The sequence below is a fragment of the Nothobranchius furzeri genome, chromosome 17 (genome assembly GCF_043380555.1).
Source record: "Nothobranchius furzeri strain GRZ-AD chromosome 17, NfurGRZ-RIMD1, whole genome shotgun sequence".
Classification (NCBI taxonomy): domain Eukaryota; kingdom Metazoa; phylum Chordata; class Actinopteri; order Cyprinodontiformes; family Nothobranchiidae; genus Nothobranchius; species Nothobranchius furzeri.
The window spans coordinates 22395458-22417755 of record NC_091757.1 but is presented as its reverse complement, the minus strand read 5'-3'; the positions used below and the strand labels follow the sequence as shown (position 1 = coordinate 22417755).

At 46.0% G+C, this 22298-nt stretch overlaps 1 protein-coding gene across 1 annotated transcript in view; it reads right to left on the bottom strand.

Annotated features, from left to right (window-relative positions):
- stxbp1b (syntaxin binding protein 1b) overlaps positions 1-22298 on the bottom strand; it is a 130968-nt gene that overhangs the window by 42610 nt on the left and 66060 nt on the right. The window lies entirely within an intron of this gene.

Sequence of the window (22298 nt, the reverse complement as noted above, 5' to 3'; positions counted from 1 at the left end):
AGGAGTGATTATTTGTTTGCTTACGGCAACGGGGGAAAGCTTAGTGTGGTGTATGAAAGCTCACCTGACTATTATTGCAGCCTGTACGGATTTTTTTTATCATATTCACGGGCCTTTGTGCAGTGATGACGTTGTTTTACAGTTCACAGGCTGAGTGGGGAAGATATAAGTCTATGGTTATACTAGTTGCTCTTGTGGGCTTCAGTGTGGAAATACTCTCTTGGTTTTGCCAGGAAGGTGCACTAATTCTGTGGGGCGTAATTATGTTTATTCTAGGTGGACCCGGACATGCAGCGCATTTTAAAGGGACTAATCCCAGCTGCAGATGCACCAGTGCCTATGTCCAGGGATACCGTGACTTATGTGTGCACGGTGAAACTCAGGGGACGAGTGATGGGCCCGGTGAAAACGATCGCTCTTCAATGTGAGCATTCTGCAATGTTTGAACAATGCATGTGTTGCAGGCTTGTTGCGGAATCTCGGACCGCATGGAGACGGAACTCCCAGGGTCGTTTGTTGAGGAAACAGACGTACTAATCCTAACTTCACCTGATATTCAAGAGCTTTTCAGGGAGAGCCACGAGGAGATGCTGACAACGGTGTGTCCAGTCGCCGTGGCTGAAGATGAAGCGGATTTGAACAAAGATTGCCAAACGAAGGAGGCTGTATTAGCAATAAGAACAGCTTCAACTCAAGATCCTAACCCTACTGATGTGTACATAATCCCTATGATTACTTGTGATAAGGCGCAAGAAGAAACATCCTCTCCTGTTCAGCGGACCTCAAGAGGAGAGCTGAAGTGGAAGATCAAGTTTGAAAGAGGATGTTATTACATGGGCCAGAGCAAGCCCTTAGATTGCTATCAATTCATGAATATGTTGTCTGTGAAGAACGGATGGTTTGATCCTGAGATCAAAGTCTCTTATGGAACAGCTCCTCTGTTAGAAATGAGAAGTAATCCCCTGGTGTTTAGCGCAAGTTTTCCACCAGGAATGCTGGGGAAACTCCCGTCTGGGGAACATCAGGTCACGGACCTGTCACTGTTTTACCTTGGAGAAGAGGTTCCAGGTGAGAGGAAGAAGTTTCGTGGTTATATTACTACCAGCAAAGGTACCCTGTGCATGCCGATTTCTGACGATGGCATAATGATGAGGAGAAGAATCGATGTGGAGGCTACGGTTCAAGCTCTGTGTTTCCAGCCAGATCCGGATAAGATGGATACCAAGTTCCTGAAGGCTTGTGTGTTCGCATTAAAACATTATGGTCCCCTACCACGATTTAACTCGCAAAGAGGATGTCGCATGCTCCCGAAGATCAGAGCCACAGACAGAGGAGGCAAAGAAAGAGGACACAACGGGAGGGGCCACATGGAGAGCAAAGATAAGCGGAGCCCAGCGGAGCCTGCTGATGCGAGTGAAATCGAGGCAGGTGAAGACAGGAAGGGAGCCAACTGAAGAAAGCACCACAGGATGTGAAGCCCCCTTTGAAGACAGCTCGAGCTTTAGAAGGATCTGAAACCGTCCTACAAATGATAAATGATTACTTTGTTTTACTATCTTGTGACGCAGATGACTAAAGATTACATTGTTTAGTTGTCTTAAAGTTAAATCATATATACGTCACTCTGAAAAAGTGCTTGTAACATGAAAATGCTATACAATGGAAAATGCTTTGCTTAGCAGTTTTTAGAACATATATAAGAACAAGTTAGAAGTAGAAGGAGGCGCTTGCACGTACGCACGCAGCGCGAGGTCACGGCAGACGAGAGACGGAGAGTCTACAGTAGCTTTTTCCTCTTAGATAGTTAGACGCAGCATACTCATAAGAGGATATTTAATCTTGGATTTACCCTTTTATATCTTTTGAATTTTGGAATAAACTTTTTTGAAAAAGGATTCTCATTCATTGGATTTTAAGGGACAATTTAATCTCTTTGAGTGGGAGCTCCGGCCCTGGCCTAAAGGAGTGGAGGTAAGCCACCTTATTGCTTGTACCTGCTTCACAGGACTTGTTTTTCAGGGTGTGACAGATTAATAAAAGATACCTTAGGCTAATGGGAGTTTCATCTCCCCCTCTCTCTTGAGTATTGGGACATGCCTAAGGGTGATAAGCCATGATAGTTCGTTGGTTCAAACAGGCTCTTTTTGCACCAAAAAAGTCTCTGTTAAGCGTGGGAAGGAACCATTTCAAAGGGTGGATTAATTAGATTAATTGATAAATCTATGTTAGCCTGATCAACTAACTAGTAATCATTTTCTAGTTACCACCGCCCACTTTGCTGACGGAGACGCAAATTAACCCTGATAGGACCCAAATAATAGTCAGTAAGATTGGCCAACTCTGAACTTCCGCCTTAGTATCCAAAACCACTGGATAACAGGATTTAAAGGGGAGTGAATTAATACAGGAGAACAAGTACGGCAATTCCATTCCAACCTTTAAAATAGGAACAAGTTTTAATTGAGAAAGTCCATCCCAGGGTCTGATACAATAATACTCACCACGGCCTCAACTTCCCTGAGAAAGCAGCGTAACTCGAGGATCTAACGGAACCTCTTAAAGGGCACGCTCGCAACACCCCCCCCGATGTTTAGCTCCGCGGGTGTTACTCCGGTAGATTCATGTACCGAGCTGTTTAAGGTAAAATGAAATTCAGGTAAGAATCTATCCCAGGATTTGTGCTTAGAGCCAACATAGGAAGCAAGCATGGTCTTAATGTTACGATTCACTCTTTTAGTCAGCTTGGTCTGTGGACAATATGCAGATGTTTTCTTGGGCATGACATTCCACTTCTTGCAGGTTTCCTCATAGATTGATGAGATGAACTGAGGTCCTTGATCTGAAAGGACATACGTAGGAACACCCCAACGGGTTAGTATTTCTTTGATTAAAACCTGAGCAACATTTTCTGCTGTGGCCTTCCACAGGGGAAACATCTCCACCCAACGGCTGAAATAGTCAACAAAGACTAAAAAGTACATATTCCCAACATTTACTGTCATGGTCTGTGTCTGCGTCTCACCTCATGTGTCTCCTTTTGTCCTCATTCGTCTCTAGGTGCTCCTTTTGTGTCTTTCTGTTTTTTTTTCCACCAGTGTTTTCTTCCTCCTCCCTGAGTTAGTAATTGTGTTCACCTGGTCCCTCTCCCCACACACCTGCAATTCATCTCCTTCTCATCTTCCCAGTCTATTGAAGCCCTGTCTTGTCACTCTGTGTTTGTTGGCTCATTGTCTTATGTGTTGCGTTGTTTGTTCCCCTCTCGAGTCTCTCTGAGTCCCTGCTCATGTGTGAGTTTAGTTAATTTTGAGTTTTTTCAAACCTTTGAGTATTAGTCTTATTTTGTGCTTTGGACTTTTCAGCACATCCGCCTTAAATAAAGGAATAGTTTTTCTTAAGACCTCTCCTGCCTCTGAGTCATTCTGGGTACTTCTGCATCCTGGGTCCAACCTCCTCTCCAAAACGTGACAGACTGGTACATATAGGCAAATCTCTAATGCACCCATTTTCCTTATTCTTTCTGCCACTTCATCCTCGTAATCCTCTGTGAGGAAGGAAGCTCGATAGCCTTTCTGAAATTCAGTCCAGGTGTGTGTCTAGCATTATCCCACCAATCCCGGGCTGTGCCATGTAACACATTTCTTAATGTTGCCGTGAGCTCTTTGTCGGTTAGGGAATTTAGTGCCAGGTAATCCTCACACCTTTCAAGGTACTGTAGGGGATCAGATGTGTCCTCCACTTTTCCGTAAGTTGGGGATTGTAACTTTACAGGGGTTTTGCCAATGTCTCTGCTCTGGCCTGTAGGCAAACATGAAACACTGGGAGCGGAGGTTTGGACTCCAGGCTGGGCAGTAGATTCCATCCGAGGTCTGGTTGTAAGAGTCACTGCTTCAGGTATGTCATAATAGACAGTATGAGCTGTTTGATCCAGTATGGCCTGATGGGTAGACTGCACAGACTTTGCATTTGCCATCATTTCCTCAAACATCATCCTCATGGAGGACTTTTGGTCCAAGAGCTCTCTCTGCAGGCTTGTGATTTCTGCTTGCTGGCCTGAAACACAGAAGAGTTTGGACTTCCGGCAGCAACTCAGCATTTTGATGTTTCATCCTCCAGTTAAATGAAGTTTTGACCTGCGTAAGAAAATATTCTAATTGTACATCCATGTGTCCATACAGATTTTGTGTTTGTTCTTTGCTTAAGTCTCTCATTCTGGTTTCTATATCGTTCATTTAATACTCCATTCTCTGCTTGATTTCCTCCTTTTTCGAGTTCAGGTCGGTCAGCAGGGACTAAGCTTCAGACCGGGTCGGTGAATACTCCTGAAGGGGAAAACAGGGCTGCGCCACCAATGGAGGCATGAGCGAGTCCACTCCTGTCAACTCCATATCCAAGAGTGTGTGTGTGGTGAGATGTTTATCAGATGGAGACGATGCCGTGGGAGAGGATGTTACATTCTCCGTGGAATCAAGTGCATCTTAGTTTTCTCTTGTGCTCATTTCTTTCAGTTAAATAGTGGTTTCTTCACTTAATCATGTCCCATCTGGGGTGCCATTTTTTTATGTAACAGTTTCACTCCTTGGTTGGTTTGGTTGGTCTTATGGGGTGCCAGTCAGGTCTCCCTCCTGACTAATAGGATTAGTTTGAGTGTTAAGAAATTTGCTTTGCACCCAGTTTTTCCTCCGTCACACAAAGACATATACTTACAATTAATTAGTATACACCCTTAATTTCTGTAAACAGTGAGGGCAACCAACAGAATAAGAAATTCAGCACAGTCCATGAAGACAAATCAGCAGTCTTGACTTTGATTTTGTAGTAACTCCATTTTAATTTCCTTTTTTATCTTCTTTTTTTTCCTTTGTAGTTTAGACAGCCATGGATAAGGAGTTGACTGTGGTGTGAATGACTCTTCAAACAGGACACAAGACACAATTCAGAAAACTATTCTCCTCTGGGATGAGAGGTGAATTGCACGCCGTCACAGGGAGACGTTCCACATGCTGACACGTTGCTCCAGCACTTTTAAGATGAGCTCTCCTGTCTCCAAAAGCACAGCACATCCAAGGGATCAATGGCCTCATTGGATGGATCCAAAAGTGTGTCTGGTTTCTCAGTGTCTTGCAGGTAAATGATTGGGGGGAAAACCAGGGGATATCCTCTTCTTCTTCTTCTAATAAATTTCCGGCAGGCTATACGCTGGAATGCACAGTGCTGCCCTCCACCGTCATTACCGCTACATTATATTCTTGAATAAATGCCAGTGAGACGAAGGAATCGAACAATCAAGCTATATACACTTTGGGACTGTGCACTAATCGAAAAAAAAGGACATAAAGGAAAAAGATTCCAACCCCAAATCCGCCAGCCCCATAAGAAGTTGCCGCCTCTCACTATTATACTTGCTGCATGACGATACATGAACAACAGTTTCGGAATCACCACACTCACACAACTCATCTACATGTTTATTAATCCTAAATAAGCATGCCGCCAGACCACAGTGCCCCAATCTCATTCTGGTAATTACTACTTCATCTATACCGCCACAGGTTAAGGGTTGCCAACTAGTATGAGCTGACGGCTGACAAGAAAAATAAAGGCTTCCTCTACGTTCCCCTTCCCATTCTTTCTGCCACAAATTCTAAAAATAGTTATTGCCTATACTATAACATTCTCTTTTTCCCAGAAGAAGATGATGATCAATACTACTTCTAAGGATGAAGTCTGTGGCCAATGCATCCGCTATTTCATTTCCCAAAATTCCAGCATGTCCAGGGACCCAGACAAATACCACCCTAGAACCCGCACTCTCAGGGTCTTTAAGAGAACACAAAATCTCCAAAACTAAGTCATTCCATGCCTCAGATGTCCCGTTGCTTAGATTCAACAGCGCAGCAGCAGAATCAGAGCAGACAATAGTGTGAGATGGTCTATGCTCCACTACCCACCTTATCGCCCACAAAATAGCCAAAAGCTCAACAGAAAAAACAGACAAATTATCTGTCACACGAACACTTGATCTAACATTCGGCTCAACAATATAAACCCCAAAACCAGCTCTATGAAATGTAGTTTCTTTAGATCCATCAATACAAATCTGGAAGCATCCTTTCGCTAGCTTAAATACATTTATAACAGTCTAATGGCAACTGCTTTTTCCAATCCTAGTAAGTCCAAAACAACGTCCGGCTCAGGTAACTGCCAAAACGGTATTGGAGACCACACTAACCCCACCACCATATCCTTTTGTAGACCAAGGAGATGTACTAGTTTTACAACATGATTTAGGAAACTATCCTTATCCTGAACCCCACTGGATCCCCATCAATCATCTATGAGACATTTAGATGCCAAGCTGCCACCAAACCCGGCCTGTCTAGTCCAATAATGAACCCCTAGATTTTCCCTCTTCATTTTCAAAGGGTACTCCCCCATTTCAACCAGCAATGCTGGAATTGATGTAGATCTAAATGCCCCGCTACAGATTCTAAGGGCCTTAGACTGCACATAATCCACAATAATGGATAACACAGATTTAGAAGCTTTCCCAAAAACCACACATCCATAATCCAAAACAGGCCTAATAATAGCCCTATAGATCTACTGTAAAGTACTCCTCTCCGCTCCCCAGCTACTCACCGACAAACTAATCATGACATTAATTACCTTTTCACATTTGCTAATAAACCGTTCTATATGTGTTTTCCAGAACAATTTCTCGTCGAACCACAAACCCAAAAATTTAAAAACTTTAACCCTTTCAATCACAGAGCCATATATATGAATATTTATAGATGAGATTTTCCTTTTTAAGCCAAAGATCATAAATTTACTCTTTACTATAGATAACTTGAAACACCAGTTATTTGCCCACTGCACAATTTGATCTAAAAACTTTTGAGTCTGAGAAAACAAATGCTCAAAATTCCTCCCACATCTCCAGATGGCACAGTCATCAGCAAATAGAGATTTACCAACCTATCATCAACTTTTTCAAAAATATTATTAATCATTACATTAAATAAAACTGGACTTAAAACTGCCCCTTGCAGAGTACCGTTTACCACCACTGCAGATTTTGACGAAGAATTTCCAACAACCAGGGGATATACAGTGTGGCCTTCCTTTTGAAGGTGAACTTGGGCGTGGTGCACAGGTGTTGAGCATTTGCCATCAAGGCAGAGAGGAGGCAGGAAATGAGCAATGGGGTACAACCACAGGTTGTCACAACATGTATTACGTTTAGTCACATTTTTACGTGACACTAGGTGGTACAGCTTCTTAAAGGGACATGAATGTTGCTAACCTACACACATCTTTTAATTTTTTTACTATCAAATTTATTGACATGGGAAAAATGATCTCGATAAGAGTCAGAAATTTTGATAACGATACATTTTCGATTTTTTGTCCAGCCCTACGTCACACTATGGCAAAACCACACAGACCGCATTGGGACCCATTTTTTTTCCAGGTGAAGAGCTAAAATTAATATCAGATTCTGCCAATAAGAGGGCTCTAAAGCTATTCATATGTAAATATTCGCATATTTATTGCAAAATCCTATTTTTCTGCTGTTTTAGCGCTGCAACAATGTTATATTAATAAGAAATTACTATACATTTTGTTTTACTACAGCATCGGTAAGCACAGATTATTAAGGATGCTTGTTTCAGCTGTGAGATTAGGTGAAAGGATCAATGATTAAAAAAAGTTTGTCATGGAAACTTTCAGAGAATACACAAATAGTGGCTTTCAAACAGTTTTGTTACTGACAGATGTTTGTGAGTTTAGAAAAGAAGCAGATGAGACGGCGTGTCCGACACTTTTGGTTTTCGTTGGGCAATATTAGAACATGTCAGTAATGTGTGAGGTGTTTTTATAAAAACTGTATAATTAATACTCCTGGACAGGGTAGGAATTACACAGAAGCTCCTGGAGGAACTCAGTGATGGGGGGTTCCGTTTTGCCTTGGCCCCCAAAATGCCTTGAAACGGCCCTGGCTGTGTGACAGTTTTGAAGGTGATCTGAACTGTATCAATTGTGTAAATATTACATGTGTATAACTTATTGTTTTATACAGGTAAAAATGTGTAGTGGAGATAAATCTACCTACCTTTTACTTTTCAACACTTTGTTTTGTTTTCTTGTTTTAATTGAACTATTTTTCTGGTTTCTCTGCAATATCGTCTGTGAGGGTCCTAATGAGAAACCTCACATTCCGGTGACCCTGGAGGGGGCGCTTGACTGTGAGGGTATCTTGGACTCAGGTTCAGACTTCACCATCATGTACAGTTCTCTTTGGGAGCATGTCTGCTTGGCTGCGGCTGGACAGGGTCGTGTCTTAAAGCTCACACCCTGCGCCATGGACATCTGTCCTTACTCTTCAGGCCAAATGACCTTGTCGAATGTGGTGTTCCTTAGCATCTCAGTGGGTGACATGTCCGTGAGCCATCCAGTGTTTGTGGCTGACCTCAAGGCTTTTCCTTTCCTGTTGGTGGAGGACCTGCTCTGATGTTTTAAGGCTGTCATTTAATTTGGTGATTGGGACACTCCAAACTCGGTTGACTCAACCGACCCCCATGGCGTCTCTTGGGGACCTCATTCCCTCTTTAGGTGTTGTTAAGTACAATGGCGCCGCCAGACTGACCAGTCGAACCAGTATCTCTAAGGTCAGTGGCATCCACAGTGTCTGCGTCATCTCTGCAGCAGGATCGCTTCACTCTGTGGTGGGATAACCGCCTACCCTAGGGGGAGTTGACGGTTGCAGTGACACACCACCTGAGACTCCGCACCCTGCGGTGGGAACACCACCTGCCAAAGGGGGAGTTGATGGTGGCGCTGAGACTCCAGCTGAGGCCCAGTACCTTGCGTTGGGGACCCCATCTGCCAAAGGGGGGGGGGGGGGGGCTGATGACGTCACTGATCCTATACCACTACTGGTTGACCCTGATCTCTCTGACGGGACCTGCGCGTCGACCAAGGGCCCTCCCGAGCGCACACCTGCACCAAACCCTCGTAAGGCCGCGTCTGCGCCAGTCTACATGCTAACGCATTCTTGGTTTCAGTTTTCAGGACTGACAAAATATGTTTTGCTAGTTGCGTGTGTCTGTCTGATGTCGACCGCAGCTAAGCTTCATTCACAGCCTCCTCTAATGTGTCTGTACGAACCTGGGCCCTCTTCGGGTATCACGCTCCGAGACCACCCAGGTCTGTTAATGACTAACTACCGCCTGGTCACACAAAAGATTTTGTTAAATTTGACCCCGCTATGGCATGTACTGACAAGATGAAGAATGCCTTCAGCAACCTCTCGGAGACCGGAGTCCGCTGGACTGTAACCTGACGCAGCACTCAGAAGCTGACGTCTATCACATACTATTCCAGGTGCTTAAATTCACGGTTTCGAGCAATGATCTTTCAGATCATTCAGGCATTAGTGTGGAGCATTTCCTGGACAGATTTTTCTCAGTAGCTAATACAATTGGCTCTCTTTTAAATTTTGGATTCTCTTCAGTCAACTCGATCGAGATTAACACAGTTCGTCGCCACGTTGATGAGCTTAACAGAGAATACCCGGCCCTGTGTAAGCAGGTACTGCAGCAACGGCATGCTTTAAGACAGCTGGGCACGTCATCAGATGCGGTCTATGTGTGTCTGCATTCATATGCCCTGCATGTGTGCTCTTCTCCTCTCCTGAGTTTCGCCAGTGGTACTTGCTCCTGGGAGGACCTCTCTGCTTTCTTGCTTGGTTTTGCTGCCTGTGGTCCCGGTTCGTTTGGGTCTGGACATTCGCTGGCTCCGGCGGTGGCTGCAGGAGTTCTACGGTTCGCCTGGGATCTGGTCCGGTCCCTGCTCGTCTGTTTCCTTCTTAACGATTATGCTAACTGGAATTATTAGTGCCTGTTTGGAATTATTTCTTCAACTTTGGGAGTACCTTAGACTATTCTCCGGTGTGGGGGGTTGCCTTTCCTCACTCCTGATGCCTCTGCCTGGGAACTAACCTTTCCTTCCTCGACTGAGTCCTCAGGGCATCTGAAATTCTTCAACGACTCGTGGTTTCTGCCAGGTCCCCATGTCCTTGAAAAGGGGGCTATGTAATGTCCAGAAATGGTCAGTTTTCGTCTACAGACTGACCTACATGCCATCGGTCAGCTGTGACTCTGTTAGTCTTTCAAGTTGCAGGAAAAGATTAAACACTGCGTGTTTACACTCAGATTGGCAAGACCAACATCATGTTCCCTTCTCAAGGTCCCTCTGTGCTGAGTCTGTCTGCTTATCTAGGCCAGAATGGACTGTTACAAGAGTGAATGTTTTCAGCTCATATGAGTTAATCATTCGTGAAATGGAATAATAATAATGTCTTCATTAATCTGTGCTTAAATCAATAAGATTGATTGAGCTGTGCTTGAATTACTGAAGTTTGAAATGAATGTATTATTACATTGAATGATTTATATATATATATATATATATATATATATATATATATATATATATGATTATCATTAATGTTTGATATGACAAGGCAATCATCATCTACACTCAGACACAAGGTTCATTAGAGATGAATTAAAGTTAAGTTAAACTCATGACACATAGATATTTCCTTACCCTAAATCAGAGCATCCGGTATCTGAAAGAAGGCGTGATGTTCTGAGGTTCTTGTTAATACCCCTTTATATGGCACGTTCCGATTGGACAAGAAATCATAATATGAGAATATTAAAACAGAGCTAACTTCACGGTGAGTTAGTTCTAGAGAAAGCTACGTAACGGCCATCCGGAGCGAAACCTCTTTAACCCAGAGCATTTTTGACAAGCTGTCAAAACCCTGCTAAAAGCTGCCTACAGTTGACACAGCAAACGGTTGCTGCAGAACAAAGCTAATACTGTTCCAACTCCCTAAGGGTCCTTCTAGACGCAAACGATTCCATCTATCTGTTGTGACCCGGAAACATATCTGGACTGGAGAGTCGGTGCTGCGGTTATTCCACAAACCTCGATGCACCAAGGTCATCCAACCTTCCTGACCTCTGGATCCGCAAAGAGGGTCTTCCCAAAAGGGTGAGGTAGACACAACACGAATTACGTCTGATGTGGCTTTGATAAGAATCACCTTCCGAGTTAATGCAAACCAAATTCTTTCCTTTTTACACCCAGAACTCAGTTCTTCTAGATATGAGGGTTCTGATAATCTCACATTCACACATAGTCACCATACATCACATCCCATCCACCTAGATCCATCCATCACAGTAATCTTAGTTAACTTGTCATGTTTTTAATTGTTTGGAAAATAAATTCTTACTTTTTATAAACTTGACCCACTTCTTGAATTAATGCGAGTGTCCTACAATCCCTGAATAAACAAATAATTCTAAATATTCTGGTCAACCATTAAAGACCAATCAGACTGGATTTCCATATTTATATGGAAATTCACATCACAATGGTCAAAGTAAAGGGTAATATATTAAGCTTTGAAAGCACCCAAATACATACAATAATTACTACGCTACGGGGTGAACCTGAGTTTTAGTTTTTTTGTTCTGTTGTCTGTAATCTGTTTTGGAGTTTGCTACCAGTTTGACCAGTTGTGCTATGTCATCTGTTGTGAGGTTTGTTCTTTTGTGTTTTGTCCTGTCTGACTCTGTTTACTACTATGTTGATGGTTTTCTGGGTTGGTGTTTCTGTGAACAGGGATGCAAGATTAGTATGTCATTGTCTTCTATTAAAATGTTTTGCCAGTTCTGTGCTGTTTTTTGCAATATTGATCTGTGTTACCTTGTAGTGGGTTGATGATTTTGCTGATTTCTTTTACTTTATAAAGCCAAGGCAAAAGAGAAAACCATATAATGGACTGGGACAACACAAGGACCAAACACAAAAAACACTGAACAACAGAAATCAGGGTATCTGCAGGTTTATGGGTGCCAAATTTAAGACTTTTTAAGACCTTTGTAAGGCCACTTTGACCAAATTTAAGCTATTTTCAAAAATAAATTTAAGCTATAATTTCCAGCTATTGCCTGGAACCGGTTCTAACCACGTCGCGAATGTGGGATTAGCCATCCAGGTACCATTACACTTGCACTTCCCCATGGCGCAAGCTCCCACTAGTTTAATCAGCTAACGTGCTCATCTAAAAATAGCCCCCTTTCACAACCAACTGAATGCGTACGGTTCCGCTTACGCCAACATCGTACACAAAAAAATGCTGAACACTAACTAGAAATTCACGAAATTTTTATAGAAATAAAAGAATCTTGTTTATTGGGTCTTTGGTAATTTAAGACCTTTGGAAAATGTATTTAAGGATTATTTGTCATTTTTAAGGATTTTTAAGGCCTTAAATTTGGAAAAGCAAATTTAAGACTTTTTAAGACTTTTTAAGGACCCACGGATGCCCTGAGAAATATAAAAGATGGATAAAGGAAGCCAAGAACAGAGACGAGGAGGTCTACACATTAGATCATGCATGGAACTGTGTCATTGGTGAGGCGAGATTGAGCAGCAGAAGGTGACACCGTTCTTTGCTGCCCGCGGATAAATGGGGAAGGAAGTGACGCCGCCATTAGTGGCTAGCTCTGATGCAGACTGCAGGAGTGGTCGAAACCGTCAGCAAGGTAAAAAAAAAACATTTCCTGTGTTTAAAAAAAGAACCTAAAAATGCATTCAGAACAAAAACACAGAATAAATATACAAAATATGTTTAATTCAGTTTATTGATATAGCGCCATACCAGTAAAAAGTGTCCTATCTGAGGAGCCCAGCAGGTTGCACCAAGTCACTGACTAGTGTCAGTGTCTTTACAGCTATCCTCATACTAAAGAGTAACAGTAGAGATGAAAATTAGAATTTTATACCAATTTTCATACCAAGAAAGCACTTACTTTTGAGCGAGGGCAAAATTTATTTTAGGTTTGGTGTGAAAATACTTTGACTACAAATGCACATCACCAATGTATTGGACAAGTGAAGAGCAGTGCCTGGTTTTCTCCACACATACCGCTTAGAGTTAAGGCCAAAAAGTTCTATCTTGGTCTCATCAGACCAGAGAATCTAATTCCTCACCATCTCGGGGTCTGTCAGCTGTCTTTTAGCAAACTCCATGCAGGCTTCCATGTGTCTTGCATCGAGGAGAGGCTTCTGACAGGCCACTCTATCATAAAGCCTTGACAGATGGAGGACTGCAGTGATGGTTTGACTCCACATCCTCTTGCTGCTACGTTGGACTCATTTGCACTGGTGTCCATTTCAGATGTGCTATATTTGGTATCCAAGTCAAAACCTGCTGGCTCCCATCGTGATCCCATGCCAGCTTGGTTTTTTAAGGATGTTTTTATCGTTTTAGCCCGTGATTTTACCTCTTGTCAATAGTAGCTTTTCCTCTAGCACATTTCCACAAGAGCTGAAGCATGCAGTCGTAAGGCCACAATTGAAGAAGGTGGAATTGGACTAATGAGTTTCTGCTAACTATAGGCCTATCTCTAATCTCCCCTTTTGAGCAAAAATAATTGTAAGTGTTGTATAAAAACAGCTGTCTATGTTCCTGAACGACCACGATATCCTGGAGCCCCTGCAGTCAGGGTTTAGAACCAGCCACAGCACTGAAACACTTTTGTTAAGAGTACTAAATGATTTATTTTTTGTTACAGATGATGGGGATGCTGTGGTTTTGTTGCTTCTAGATCTTATGGCAGCCTTTAACACAGTAGATCACCAGATATTTTTAGACCATTTTTTCAAAAATGGGTAGGGCTCTCTGGAGATGCCTTGCAGGGGATGAGATCTTACCGTTCAGATAGGTCTTTCTGTGTCTCTATGGGCACCTGTTCATCAGAGGATGCTCCTATGAAATGGGGGGGGGGGGGGGGGGGGGGGGGGGGGGGGTTCCTCAGGGGTCTGTCTTAGGTCCTTTACTTTTTTCTATCTACCTGCTACCCTTGGGAATGTTGTTTCGTAAGCATAATGTAAATCCATTTGTATGCCGCCGACAGTCAAATTTATTTGCCACTAAGTCGGGGGTTGCTGGGCTCGATTCAGACTCTGGTGAACTGTTTGAACAAGGTCAGTTTTTGGATGGCAACTAACTTTTTGTGTTTTAATGACAACAAGACAGAGGTCATAGTATTTTCTCACAATGACTGCTAGCCTCATGGTGTGGACCTCATGTCACTGGGTCCATATGAACAAACTAATCACTAATCTGGGTGTAAAACTAGACTCCTTGTCATTTGATGCCCAAGTGACTGCAGGAGTTAGATCCTGCCTTTTTCAGTTTTGGACGCCTATCTACTATCAAGTCACTGATTTTAAGACAGGATTTAGAGACTGTGATGAGTGCGTTTGTACTATCATGGCGGAATTACTGCATATGACAGAGAAAGAGGTAATTCAAACCATCTCTTCAATTGATCATAATGAGCAATGTGCGATCACTGGCCAACAAGATGGAGGAACTCCAAGCCCTTTCAAGGACTAAGCCAGAGTTTCGGCAGGGCTGTGCTGTGTGTTTCACTGAGACGTGGCTGCAGGACCATATCCCCGATTCCAGCATCTCTCTGCCAGGATTCCTGACTGTACGAGCAGACAGAGATCCGAAGAGGAGCGGGAAAAGAAAAGGAGGTGGAGTGGCAGTGCTTGTCAACAACAGATGGTGCCATCCAGGTCATGTTTCAGTGAAATGTCGTCTCTGCAGCCCAGATGTTCAACTCTTGGTAGTAAGTTGTCGCCCATATTATTTGCCAAGAGAATTCACCAGTATTGTCTTGGCAACCGTTTATATTCCACCTTCAGCCATTGCTGAAAATGCATGTGATGCCATCAGTACCGTTGTCGCTAAGCTACAAACTCAGCACCCCAATGCATTTATGGCTATATCTGGTGATTTTAATCATGCCTCGCTCTCTGCTTCACTCCCAACATTTCAACAGTTTGTCAGCTGCTCCACCAGAGAAAACAAGACATTGGATTTGTGTTATGCAAATGTAAAAAATGCATACATGTCCAAAACAAGACCTCCTCTAGGACAATCAGATCACAATCATGTTTTTCTCTACTCAGAATACAAACCACTTGTTCAGAGGCAACCTGTGACAAGAAGAACTGTGAGAAAATGGTCACAGGATGCTGAAGAAGCCCTGCAGGTTTGTTTTGAGACCACAGATTGGATTACTCTCTGCCAAGGATATGAAGAGGACATCAATGCCATAACTGGATGTGTGCCTGACTATATAAACTTCTGTGTGGACAACATCATACCCACCAGAACAGTGAGATGCTTCACTAATAACAAACCCTGGATCACCAGTGAACTGAAGAATCTGCTAAATGAGAAAAAAAGAGCCTTCAAGGAGGGAGACAGGGAATTATTGAGGAGTATACTGAAGCAACTGAAGATCAAGATCAGAGACAGCAAGGAGGCATACAGGAAGAAGCTGGAGAACAAACTACAGAGGAACAATATCAGAAATGTCTGGTCAGGGATGAAGAAGATCACAGGCTTCAAGCAGAGGAAGGATTGCACAGATGGCAGCCTGGACACAGCCAATGAACTGAACAAGTTCTTCAATAGGTTCAGTTCAGGAACAAACCCAGCATCCTCCTCGCCTGTCCCCAGCCAATCAGACATCCCATCCTCCTCTGATCCAACATTTTCCTGTCACATGCCAGCTCTTTTGTCCTCTAACACAGTCATGGACTCTTCTGGTTCTATAAATCTGTCTTGAACCAAGTCAGGAGATGCTGCTGCCTCATTTACCTCCCCCTCCCACCTATCTGTCTCTAGAAGTCAGGTGAAGAGGCAGCTGGAGAGATTGAACAGGAACAAGGCTGCAGGTTCAGATGGTGTCAGCTCCAGGGTACTGAAGACCTGTGCAGATCAGCTCTGTGGGATTCTGCAGCACTTCTTCAACCTCAGCCTGGCCCAGTGATATTTTCTTCTACTTCTTCTTCAGGAGAAGGTTCCAGTCCTGTGGAAGGCATCCTGCCTTGTTCCAGTTCCAAAGAAAACTCGCCCATCAGTCAGTGACGACTACAGACCGGTTGCCCTGACATCCCACACCATGAAGGTCCTGGAGAGACTCCTGTTGGTCTACCTGAACAAGCAAACTAGAACATACCAGGACCCGCTGCAGTTTGCTTATCGCCATGGAGTTGGAGTTGAAGATGCCATCATCCAACTGCTTCAACCAATCCACTGTCATCTGGACAAAGCAGGCAGCACTGTGAGGGTCATATTCTTTGATTTCTCCAGTGCAGTTAACACAATCCAGCCTGATGTACTTTGCCAGAAACTCCAGAAGACACAGGTGGGGGCCTCAACTATCGCCTGGATTAAAGACTACCTGACAAACAGACCACAGTTTGTGAGGCTGAAGAACTGCACATCAAACCAGGCGATCAGTAACATTGGAGCACCACAGGGCACTGTACTCTCACCATTCCTTTTCACCCTGTACACCTCAGACTTCCAGTACAAATCAGAGACCTGTCATCTACAGAAATACTCAGATGACTGCAGTTGTCGGGTGTATCAGAGATGGACAGGAAGCTGAGTACAGAGAGCTGGTGGAGCGCTTTGTGGCATGGTGTGGAAACAACCATCTGACCTTGAACGTGAACAAAACAAAAGAGATTATTTTAGACTTCAGAAGAAACAGGGTGGAGTCAAACACTGTTTCCATCATGGGAGAAGAAGTGGAGGTGGTTGAGGAATACAAATACCTTGGAGTTCACCTGGACAACAGACTGGACTGGAGAAAGAACAGCGAAGCCGTTTACAAGAAGGGACACAGCAGACTGCACTTCTTGAGAACGCTTAGGTCCTTCAATGTCTGTAGCAAGATGCTGCAGATCTTCTACAAGTCTGTTGTTGAGAGTGTAATCTCTTCAGCCATCGTCTGTTGGGGTAGCAGCATCAGAAGCAGGGACCTGAAAAGGCTCAACAGCCTAATAACAAAGGCTGGTTCTGTTCTGGGGATGACTGTGGAACCGCTGGAGGAGATAATGCAAAGAAGGATTCTCCAGAGAATCAAGAAAATGATGGACAACCCTGAGCATTCTCTTCACAAGACTGTCCGACAACGGAAGAGTGTCTTCAGTCAGAGGCTTCTTCAGTTTGGCTGCAACACTGACCGCTACTGGAGATCCTTCCTGCCAACAGCCATTGTAATATACAACAACTCTTTGATGACTTGATTATTATTATTATTCTGAGCTACTACAGCAATCAATTTCCCTCTGGGATTAATAAAGTATTTTTGAACTTGATTTGAATTGAATATGGTGCAAAATGCTGCAGCCAGGTTAATCTGTGGGGTAAAAAGGTGGGAGCACATATCTCCAGTCCTTAAAGCTCTGCAGTGGTTGCCTATAAAGCATAGCATTCAAATGAAACTCCTGGTTTATGTATTCCAGGTGCTTGCCGGAACAGCACCACCTTATCTTGCAGAGCTTTTAATAAGGAATGTTCCTACTCGACCTCTCCGCTCTGCAGAGAAAGATTTATTGGTCGAGCCTAGGTTTAACTGCAGGTCTCGAGCGGAGCGAGCCTTTGCAACACCGGCCTCAAGACTGTGGAAGAAACTCCCATCAGATATTAAACAGTCACCTACTGTCTGGAGTTTTACAGCGTAATTGAAGCAATATTACAAATGTAGTCAATTTTATACTTTTTTGTACTCTTTTGGTTTTGTTATTAATATTCTTGGAATACTCCTCCTTGAACCGTCACCTTATCGTGGTGGAGGAGTTTGAGTGCCCTAATGATCCTAGGAGCTATGTTGTCTGGGGCACTTAGTGCCCCTGGTAGGGTCTCCCATGACAAATTGGTCTTAGGTGAAGGGTGAGACAAAGAACGGTTCGAAGGATCTTTCATGGCGGTGAAAACGAAGAGTCGGAGTACCCGGCCCGGAGGGTTACCGGGGTCCCACCCTGGAGCCAGGCCTGGGGTTGGGGCCCGTGAGCGAGCGCCTGGTGGCCGGGCTTTCGCCCATGGGGCCCGGCCGGGCCCAGCCCGAACCGGATACATGGGCTCGTCCAACTGTGGACCCACCACCCGCAGGAGGAACATGAAGGGTCCGGTGCAGTGTGGATCGGGTGGCAGACCAAGGCGGGAGCCTTGGCGGTCCAATCCCCGGACAAGGAAACTAGTTTTTGGGACATGGAACGTCACCTCGCTGGCGGGGAAGGAGCCGGAGCTTGTGGCAGAGGTTGAGCGGTACCGGCTTGATATAGTCGGACTCACCTCGACACATTGCATTGGCTCTGGAACCCGAGACCTGGAGAGGGGTTGGACACTCTACTTTGCTGGAGTTGCTCCGGGTGAGAGGCGGAGGGCTGGGGTTGGCTTTTTGTTAGCCCCGAGACTCTCTGCCTGTGTGTTGGGGTTTACCCCGGGGGACAAGAGGGTAGCTTCCTTGCGCCTTCGGGTCGGGGAACGGGTCCTGACTGTTGTTTGTGCTTATGGGCCAAATATCAGTTCAGAGTACCCACCCTTTTTGGAGTCCCTGGGACGAGTGCTAGATAGTACTCCATCAGGGGACTCCATTGTCCTGCTGGGGGACTTCAATGCTCACGTGGGCAATGACAGCTTGACCTGGAGGGGTGTGATTGGGAGGAACGGCCCACCTGATCAGAACTCGAGCGGTGTTTTGTTATTGGACTTCTGTGCAAGCCGCAGTTTGGCCATAACGAACACCATGTTCGAACATAAGGATGCCCACCGGTACACTTGGTACCAGGGCAGCCTAGGTCACAGGTCGATGATAGATTTTGTAGTCGTATCATCTGACCTGCGACCGTATGTTTTGGACACCCGAGTGAAGAGAGGGGCGGAGCTGTCAACTGATCACCACCTGGTGGTGAGTTGGATCAGATGGCAAGGGAACATGCCGCGTAGACCTGGCAGACCCAAACGCATAGTGAGGGTCTGCTGGGAACGCCTGGCAGAAGAACCTGTCAAGACGGTCTTCAACTCCCACCTCCGGCAGAGCTTTGACCACGTCCCGAGAGCAGTGGGGGACATTGAGTCCGAGTGGGCCTTGTTCCACTCTGCGATTGTCGAGGCGGCTGTTGCTAGCTGTGGCCGTAAGGTGGCCGGTGCCAGTCGTGGTGGCAACCCCCGTACCCGCTGGTGGACACCAGAGGTTCGGGGAGCCGTCAGGCTGAAGAAGGAGGCCTACAGGGCGTGGCTGGTCTGTGGGTCTCCGGAGGCAGCAGACAGGTACCGGATAGCCAAGCGGGGTGCAGCAGTGGCAGTTGCCGAGGCAAAATCTCGGGCGTGGGAGGAGTTTGGTGAGGCCATGGAGAAAGACTATCGATCGGCTCCAAAGAGGTTCTGGCAAACTGTCCGGCGCCTCAGGAGAGGAAGGCAGCAACTCGCTCACACTGTTTACAGTGGGGATGGGGAGCTGCTGACGTCAACTGAGGCTATAGTCGGACGGTGGAAGGAATACTTTGAGGAGCTCCTCAATCCCACCAATGCGCATTCCGAGGAGGAACCAGAGCTGGGAGGCCTGGGGATGGACTGTCCGATCTCGGGGGCAGAAGTTGCTGAGGTAGTCAAACAACTACACAGCGGCGGAGCCCCGGGGGCGGATGAGGTTCGTCCTGGGTATCTCAAGGCTATGGATGTTGTAGGGCTGTCATGGTTGACACGTCTCTACAACATTGCGTGGTCATCGGGGGCAGTTCCTAGGGAGTGGCAGACCGGGGTGGTGGTCCCCATCTTTAAGAAGGGTGACCTGAGGGTGTGTTCCAACTATAGGGGGATCACACTCCTCAGCCTCCCTGGAAAGGTCTACTCCAAGGTACTGGAGAGGAGGGTCCGATCGATAGTTGAATCTCAGATAGAGGAGGAGCAATGTGGTTTTCGTCCTGGCCGTGGAACTGTGGACCAGCTCTATACCCTTGCAAGGGTGATGGAGGGGGCATGGGAGTTTGCCCAACCAATCCACATGTGCTTTGTGGATTTGGAGAAGGCTTATGACCGTGTCCCCAGGGGCACCCTGTGGGGGACGCTCCAGGAGTATGGGGTGGGTGGCTTTCTGTTAAGGGCCATTCAGTCCCTTTACCAGAGGAGCGTGAGTTTGGTCCGCATAGCCGGTAGTAAGTCGGACCTGTTCCCAGTGAGGGTTGGACTCCGCCAGGGCTGCCCTTTGTCACCGGTTCTGTTCATCACTTTTATGGACAGAATTTCTAGATGCAGCCGTGGTGTGGAGTGTGTCGAGTTTGGTGGCAGGAGAATCTCGTCTCTGCTTTTTGCGGATGATGTGGTCCTCCTAGCTTCATCCAGCTCTGACCTTCAGCTCTTGCTGGGTAGGTTCGCGGCCGAATGTGAAGCGGCTGGGATGAGGATCAGCACCTCCAAATCTGAGACCATGGTTCTCGACCGGAAAAGGGTGGCTTGCCACCTCCAGGTCGGGGGAGAGGTCCTACCTCAAGTGGAGGAGTTTAAGTATCTCGGGGTCTTGTTCACGAGTGAGGGTAGGAGGGATCGGGAGATCGACAGGCGGATTGGTTCGGCATCTGCAGTGATGCGGACGCTGAGCCGATCTGTCGTGGGGAAGAGGGAGCTGAGCCAGAAAGCCAGGCTCTCGATTTACCGGTCGATCTACGTCCCAATCCTCACCTATGGTCATGAGCTTTGGGTAATGACCGAAAGAACGAGATCGCGGATACAAGCGGCCGAAATGAGTTTCCTCCGTAGGGTGGCCGGGCTCAGCCTTAGAGATAGGGTGAGGAGCTCGGACATTCGGGAGGGACTCGGAGTAGAACCGCTGCTCCTCCGGATCGAAAGGAGCCAGTTGAGGTGGTTTGGGCATCTGGTCAGGATGCCTCCTGGACGCCTCCCTGGGGAGGTGTTTCGGGCATGTCCTGCCGGCAGAAGGCCCCCGGGTCGACCCAGGACACGTTGGAGAAGTTACATCTCCAATCTGGTCCGGGAACGCCTTGGGGTCCTGCCGGAGGAGCTGGTGGACAAGGCCGGGGAGAGGACGGCCTGGAGCTCCCTAGTTGGGATGCTGCCCCCGCGACCCGGACCCGGATAAGCGGAGGAAGACGAGACGAGAGACGAGATATTCTTGGAATGTTTGTATTTATTTTATTGATTTTAGGCATTATGTGAATTTTGATTTTATTGTTTTTAGTGTTTTTTATGTTTTATGGCATCCCTTTTTTAGTGTGGTCTTATTGTTGTCTCTAATTTTAATGTGTATGATGCATGATTTTATCATGTACTGCAGTTTGGGCAGCCTTGGCTGGTGGCATTAAGGTGCTTTATAAGTAAACAAATGAAATGGTTGACTTTCTACAACTTTCTCCCATCTCCTGACTGCATCTCTGGAGCTCAGTGACAGTGATCTTTGGGTTCTTCTTTACCTCCCTCACCAAGGCTCTTCTCCCCAGAAGAACCTTGGTGTTAAAACACCCACATCCCCAAGAGTGTGACGCCCATGGATGTGCCAGTGGGATTGAGGAGGCCTTCGAAGTATTCTGCCCAGCGATCCACAACATCCCTTGTAGAGGTCAGCAGCCCACTGTTCTCACTATACACAGTGTTGGTAGCACACTGCCTGTGGATGTCTTGCTCCATGGCCCACCGAACTTCTCCGACGCCCGGGTTTTTGCCTCCGCGACCCCCCGAGCCACATTTCGCTTGGACTGCATGTACCTGTCAGCTGCATCTGGAGTCCCACAGGCCAAAAATACCTGATAGGACTCTGTCTTTAGCTTGACAGCATCCGTAACCACCGGTGCCCACCAGCAGGTTCAGGGGTTACGGCTATGACAGGCACAGATGACCCTGCAGCCACAGTTCTGGTCGGCCGCCTCGACAATGGTGGCATGAAACAGGGCCCATCAGAATCAATGTCCCCGGCCTCCCCCAGAACGTTGGGAATTGAATCTGTCATGTTAAGCATTCTACTGTGTCTGGTGTCTTCACAGGTCCCCAAATCTGTTCTGCCCTTAACAGAATCCTTCTGACAGAAGACTCTCCCAGACATTCCCAGTAGACCCTTCACAATATGTTTGGGCCTGCCAGGTCTGACCGGCATCCTCCCTCACCATTGGAGCCAACTCACCAACTCACCACCAGGTAGTGGTCAGCTCCGCCCCTCTTCACCCGAGTGTCCAAGACATGCGGCCGTAGATCAGACGAAACAACGACAGTCGATCATCGAGCTGCGGCCTAAGGTATCCTGTGCCAAGAGCACATTTGAAAACCTCCGCCTCTCATTTCTGACTCGTGATTTCTGCGCATGCGGGTCACTTTGGGACGTGAAGCATTC